The sequence below is a fragment of the Ovis aries genome, chromosome 20, assembly GCF_016772045.2.
Source record: "Ovis aries strain OAR_USU_Benz2616 breed Rambouillet chromosome 20, ARS-UI_Ramb_v3.0, whole genome shotgun sequence".
NCBI lineage: Eukaryota > Metazoa > Chordata > Mammalia > Artiodactyla > Bovidae > Ovis > Ovis aries.
In genome coordinates, this window is record NC_056073.1 from 43,797,020 (window position 1) to 43,804,419 (window position 7,400).

Sequence of the window (7,400 nt, forward strand, 5' to 3'; positions counted from 1 at the left end):
GCTCAAGTAGGTTACTGGTGGTGCCCTCAGATAGTCTGAGGCCAAGTGTCTTATTGGTGTTTCCTATATTCATACTTTTATTGCAGTTTTACATGGGCTATTTCAGTTTGAAGAATCAACTCCATGAGCACATCAATCCCTTCATTTGAAGAAATATTTTATTTGTGTTTTGCTTGGGAAGGAAAACTCAGTTCTTGATCTTGCCTCTGCGTTTCTCTCCCTTTCACTCTACATTATAGCCAGCACGGGTCTAATTCACGCTTCCGAAAATGCCAAACATATTTTGCAAAGGGATCTGCTTAGAGTGATAGAGTATCCTGGTTTGCCTAGGATTGTCTTGTTTTAACATTGAGTGTCCTGCATTCCCAGTCTTGCTCACCCAGAACCGCACTATGATATGATAGTAGGATAGCCACTTTGTTGTGGTTTAGTCGCTCAGTCATGTCCAACTTTTGTGATCTTATGGACTATATTCAGCCAGGCTCCTCTGTCCATGGGATTTTCCAGGCAAGAATACTGGAGTGGGTTGCCATTTCTTTCTCCAGGGGAGATTTTTGACCCAGGGATCAAACCCACACCTCCTACACTGCAGGCAGATTCTTTACCACTAAGCCTTCTGGACTTCCCCACTAGCCACATGAGGCAAATTAAGTCTCAGTAAGTTAAAACAGATAACACAGCTTCTCACTTGCACTAGCTGTAGTTGAAGTGTTCAATAACTACATGTGGCTTGTAGTTACCTTACTGGCCAAGGTAGACGTAAAAATCTCCAGCGTTGCAGCAAATTCTGTTGGGTAGTGCTGAGCTAGAGGGTTTTTCCAGCAATTACCTAGAACTAACATCTTTGAAAACAGTACCCTGGTCAGGCATCACCAGTTGGTTGAGCAAACTCATGTGATGGGGCCTGCCGTCTCAGTGAACACACAGAGTGTGCTAGCTCAGCAAAGCCTCAGTGAAAACTTTTGTTTTTCAAAGTTCACATTTCCTGATGCATCAGGCTTCTGGAACCATGCCCCCAATCTTCCCGGCTCCTGGGGATTCATAAGCAGTCGTTGGCATTTAGTGAAAATGGGGACATGGCGTATGAAACAAACATGACAGCAAGAAAACATAATCTGCCTCCTTTTAAATTGTGTCCGTGAGGGATGAGGGAGCACACCAGTTGCGTTCCCATGTGTGGGTTTTCCCCTGATGCACAGCACAGCAAAGAGGGGAGCTGGACTTGACCGAGTTAGAGCCAAAGGAGGACATGCAAGAGGAAAACTGTCTTAGGAACAGGTGCTTTTAAGTCAGTTGCATCCCGACCCCAAGCCATCAGCTGGCTAGAACAAGGCTGCTGCTTCTCTTACAAAGTGGCCAAGAGTCACGGAGGACACAGCACTTTGGCAACACCCCTGCTCCCCCAGGTCTAAGGAGAATTAGAGACAGAAGCAAGAACAAACCGCCCATTGGTCAGAAGTCTTTACTGCAAGATCTAGTTGTGAGCACAGGGATTTATTTGTTTCAATAATAGGTTAAGCACCTACTATTGGCCCTGCTCTTGAGTCATTCACTGTCTAGGAGGGGGGATTAATATGTTCGCTGGCTTTTAAAATATAAAGTAACCAATGGTTGTTTGTGAAGACAGTGATGTGATAATGATGGTGGTGATGACTAACATTTACTGAGAGCTTTCCACGTGGTAGGCTCTACTCAGTGTTTTACGTGAAGAAATAAAAGAAGAACACTTTAGGAATATAGATGCCGGAAGGACCCCCAGGTGACAATGTAATACACTTTCAAAATTTCCAGGAAATTTAGCAAATAAGCAAAGCAAAACTCTCACACGTTGCTTGAAAAAATAGTCTAGTGAATCGATTTAGACAATGGGTGTTATTTTTCAAATAACCTTCTTTATTTTGGAATGACTTTAGATTCACAGAGTAGTTTCAAAGAAAGCACACAGAGTCCCCATATGATAATTGGTTTCTGAGTCAGAGAGAAATGCCTTCAAGTCCCAGTTCTGCTATTTATTGTTGTGCCCTTGGATGAGTTATTTAACCACTCAGACCCTCAGATGCGGCTTCCTCAATTGTGAAATGGCACAATAGAAGCTACTTTGGAGGGCTGTGGGAAGGAAAACAACGAGAGAATTTGTGTGAAGTGCTTTGTACATGCCTGGGTCTCTGATGTGCTTACTAAACAGTGCGTTATTATTTATGTGGATCAGATCTTCGTTTAACGAATGAATGAAAATAATATGTTATAATAATTTTAAATGGCCAATATTTAATAGCTCTGGTTTCAGCTGGGAAAGATTGAGAGCAGAAGGAGAAGGGGGCGACAGAGGATGAGATGTTTGGATATTATCACCAACTCAGCAGAGTTTAAGCAAACTCCGGGAGATAGTGAAGGACAGGGAAGCCTGATGTGCTGCAGGCCCTGGAATTGCAAAGAGTCGGGCACAACTGAGCGACTGCCCAACAATAAGCGCGTAGTTTCCGCACTTCAGAGGACATGCTCTATTTCCTCATCTTGTTCCTTTTCTCAGGCAGTTGAAGAGGCCCTCAGTCTACCCTTCAGCCAGATTCCGTCCACACCAGGCCAAGTGGGTCCACTGTCACGTTGTCTCACATTGTGAACATGTCTCTGTCCACCCAAATAAATGGAAGGCCGGTGAAGCGCATGTACCCACTGTCTTAGATAGCTCAGGCGGATATAACCAAAACACCGCAGACTGGGTGACTTAAGCACAGAAACTTATGCCATGTGGTTCTGGAGCCGAAAAGTCCAAGACCAAGGTGCCCGCAGACCCAGTGTCTGGTGTGAGATCACTCCGCAGCTCGTAGACCATCATCTTCTCATTGTATCTTCACAAGGCAGAGAGCAGAGACAGGAAGCAAACTCTCCCGTGTATTCTCCTAACAGCACTAATCCCGTCTTGAGGGCTCCAGCCTCATGACCTAATTACCCCTCAAAGCGTCTCCAAACACCTGCCAATTGGGAACTAGAGTTTCAACATGTGAGTTCTGAGAGGACACAAACACTCAGTCCAGGGAATCCATGCAGGATGGGAGGCTGAAATACCCTCCTCTGGTCTGTGCAGCGGAGGCTCCCTGAGAGGGCCCACACTGCATCTCCTCGGGAGCTCTAGGCATGGGCCCAGGGGCTCCTTCTTCTGTGGGCTTGGGGAAAGTTCCATAGCTCAGCGTCCCGCTGTCCCCCTGCTGGGCTGGGGCTGGAAGTGGCAGGGCAGAGAGATGTGAGGACCTTTTGCAACTTTTTCCCTTTTCTTCCTAGTCTACGATCTCTGTGGTCCTGAAAGCTGTTCCTCTGTTTCTCAAACTCAGAGAACTCCCAGGAGCCTTGGGCCCCTGTGTGGTCCATTAGAGCCACACAAGTGGGTCCCCATCTGAGTGGAGGAACAGACACTCCTGCTCTCTGATTCCTTCAGAAGAAAATACTGACTAGATAATATTTGGGCTATGAATTCAATATCAGTTTTCGGAGGCTTCAGAATTTGGTCAACAGTTGAACACACATGAATTTTCCCATATGTCACACTGTTAGCAGAAGACTTCTGATTATTACTTACAATCCTCCTTGATTAAAGCAAAGACTCCAGGTCAACACTTACCATTTACTTTTCTTCTTACCTACCCTTGCCCACATGAACTTGCCCCTGTTACACACACACACACAAAGAAAGAGTTGTGATAATCCACAAACCTTGGACTTCACGTCTATTTCAGTTGCTCTTTTCAATTCCTAAGAAATCACTCAGTGGGCACTGGGGAATTCTGGGTTACAGGCTTAATGGAAAGCCCCAGGTCAAGAGTAACAGCTCTTCTTCAGTTTACAAGTTAATGTTGACCTTAAGAGAATTCTAAAATATGCTTGAAAATCGTTCCCATCAAATGTTTTCTGGAAAGAGTTTAGCCTTCTTGCAATGAAGAACCTATGACAGATTCAGCACCTCAACATGCCCTTCAGCAAAGATACACTGCGAAAGTCGGCCCTGCCACTTTCCGTTCCTGTACTTTCTAGTGGTGAGGCACCTGTCGGTTAGACGGGCATTCTGACCAGGTGCCACCTGTGAGGACAGACAGGCTAGGGGTAATTCCCATCATAAAACCTAACACTGACTGAATACTTACTTAGCACTTCACATGTACTGTCTCATTCAATCTGTGATGAGTTGGGCATTCTTATTATCCCATTTTACAGTTGAAGAAACTGAGATTCAGAGTTTCATTCACTTGCTTGCTGTCACATGGGTGAGAAGAAGTGAAACTAGGGTTTGAAGAAGGACACACTGACTTCGGAGCCCACACTCTTGGCCATTAAGTGGCCAGGCTTTGCCTCACTTCACCCTGGAGCCCATGCTTGTTTGGAAGTCAACATTTAGCTGCAGACCAGCAGGTTCACCAAACAGAAAGCAATCTGAGCACCACCCGAATCATCCAGCATCTTGCAAACCTTTCCTCAGTCATCCCCTCTCTCTCTCTCAGTATCCCCATAATGATGTCACTGATGGGAGAAAAACGGCAGGGCTGGGACTGAGTGCTGGGTTTTCCTGTGTGGCACTTTGCCCAGTGGCTTCTAGGCCCAATGTATCCTCTTTTAGCTCCTAAGACAGTCCTCACTTTGAAAGCTACAACTAGGCTCATAGGACCAGGGATGCTCACTTTAACACCATCAGAGAGCCAAAAACTTTGTAAAAGCTGTTCTGTGTTATTACAACAGTTGGGAGTCAATAGGCCTGCCATGAAACAATCACTGTTCCCAAGAACATTAAAAAAGTCACCTCCTCAGCACTTCAAGTAGCTCATTGGCAAAGAGGGCTCGTGGTTTGAGGTCAACATTGAGGACAAGTGGCTAGGCTTCATCTACTCCCTATGTAAGCCTTTTCCATATCATTTTAACATTACTCCCTCTGAATCTTGGAAGGTGGACAGGGAAGGGGAAAAGGCAGAATATCATGGGAAAAGTTTTGATATCTTTGAAGACAAGTATACAAAAGGTTGATACTGGAGTACAGGGTCAGGAAGAGACCTTACCTCTGACCAGCTGAGAAGCAGCTGCGCTTCTGTCCACAGGAGCTCACAAGCTATCAAACATTCTCATCCTGAGCAGGCCAGGTTTCAAAGAAATCTACTGTTGTTGAAGGTAAGAGAGAGATGCTGAGTTTATTCTGTATTAGCATGTGATTTATTTTTGGCACCAATAAAAACTGGAATCCCTTTGAGTAGCCCCAAAATGCCATGATTCTGGAGGAGAATGATGGAAAATGTACCTCCACCAACCAGACAATGTGAAACATTCTAGATGAATAATTGATACATAATGATTCAGACAGGGTTGGCAGACAGAAAATGCCAAAGGGGCCTACAGATTTGACCTTAAACTTCAGCCATTTTGTAAACAAGTGTTCTGGGAGGTTTCACTTCATTTTCATACAGGTCAAGTGTGGCATTTCTATTCAGGAGTCAGTTGAGTAAATTATTAACCAAAACAACTCCTTTTGACCAAATGAGTCAATTCTGCAATAAACAGTTTGGCAGTTTGTATGCATTTTTGGATCTTTTTGTTTACTTTTTTGTTAAGGGGATTAAAAAAAAAATACAGCAACCTTTTCCTTGCTTTTATGAAACACTGCCCTATGTTTCCAGGCAGAAAAGCAAAAAAAAAAAAACTTTCAAAAGGTCGCCTGATGTCATTTCAGCAATGCAGAAATAAGAAGAAAACCAACTAACATGAAAAAAAAAAGGATGTATCGGATAACAATCTTTGGCAGATGTCTTAAAGCAGAATATATAAACATGCCTGCCATAGACGTAATACTAAGAGGATTTCACCTTGAAACTCGATAGCTGTAATTCCTTAATAAAGACCACTTGTTTGTCAAGGGCTAATCTCTGAGCTGGGTTCTACTGGAAATCAAACTCTGGTCCATTATAGGAGTCATTATCAATATCCTCCCTGAGTATAAATTTGAGATGGAACAAGAGGCAAATGAAGCCTTTCCTCATCCCAAGCCAGTGCATGTAAACACAAACTGAGATCCTGAGGTGCTTCGCTAAAGCTTCAGGAGAGAGCATACTCCCATCTCCCCACAGGCTCATGGCCTCTTCCGTATGGAGGACATTGAATTCTTTTGGTTTCTATAGAGAAATGGTCTTCACTTTGGGCATGATTTTCTCCCCATGGACTTTTGGTGATGTACAGAGATACTTCTGGTTGTAATACTGGGCCCCCCAGTGGCACCAAATACACAAAGTAAATAAAGGTAGCATCACAAAGGCTCAGGAAATTAGGTTGTCATTAGAACCATGGTCTATGAAAGTCAGGCCAGGACCTGTGTGCTAATCCTAAACAGGGTGACTGATTGCTCAAATAAAATGTTTAAATAGGATTCAGAGAGTCTTAAGACAATAATCAAAATTTCTAGGATACAATTGAAAACCCTGGCCATATCAAAAACCAGAAAAAGCACAGCTTGGATTCAAAGAAACAATCAACTTCTACAAACAGAGAAATGAATAGGATATTGGAATTATCTCACAAAGAGTGTAAAGCAACTTTACATTAATTTAATATGAAGCATTAAAAAATGCTTTAATGGGCAATTGAAAATTCTCTTGAAACAGATGAAAAATAGAAAATATCCACAAAGAAGTAGAAGCTATAAAAAAGAACCCAATTAAAATTATAAAATTGACAGATACAGTAATAGAAAAAAAACAAAAAACAGAAAACCTCACTGAAAGGGCTCAGTACCAAAGTAGAGATAACAGAGGATACAATCAATTAACTTTTTTTTTTAAAGGAAGCTCCATATATTTATTTATTGAAGGAATATTTTTTTTATAGAATTCTTCTAGTTTCTGCCAAACATCATTTCTGGACCAATTTACTCAAGTCAAAAACCAGAGAGAAAATAGACTGGAAAAACAAAACCTAATTAGAAGAGCCTTTGGGAACTATGGGACAACAAGTAAAGATGCCAAATCCATACCACTGGAGATCAGAAGGAAAATAGAAAAAGAGTTAGATGAAAGAGCATTTTTTTTAATGGCTGAAAACTTCTCAAATTTGGTAAAAGATATAAATCTACTGACTTAAGAAACTACACAATCTCCAAATATGGGAAGTCCAGAGAAATTCAAGCCACAACACATTGTAAATACCCTTCAGAAAACTAAAGATAGTTTTCCAAACAACCAGAGACAAATGAAGCATTAACCATAGCGGAACATAGATTCAAATACAAGCATGTTTCTTACCTAAAACAGTGGCGGCCAGAAGGAAGCTGCACAGTATTTTCAAGTGCTGAAATAAAGGAACTGTTAACAGTGAATTCCGCATCTTAGAAAACTATTCTTTAGGAATGAAAGGGAAATAAAAACATTCTCAGATGA

General features: G+C 42.4%; 1 long non-coding RNA gene across 1 annotated transcript in view; it reads right to left on the reverse strand.

The window, feature by feature from the left end:
* Positions 1-1,875: 1,875 nt before the first annotated feature.
* The window catches only part of LOC121817385 (uncharacterized), a 42,582-nt gene continuing 37,057 nt past the window's right edge, over positions 1,876-7,400 (reverse strand). Inside the window, exons 3-5 of the long non-coding RNA XR_006057267.2 lie at positions 7,266-7,311; positions 5,040-5,136; positions 1,876-3,217 (exon numbers count right to left, since the gene is read on the reverse strand). This is a non-coding gene — a long non-coding RNA (uncharacterized LOC121817385). The remainder of the gene's footprint in view (positions 3,218-5,039; positions 5,137-7,265; positions 7,312-7,400) is intronic.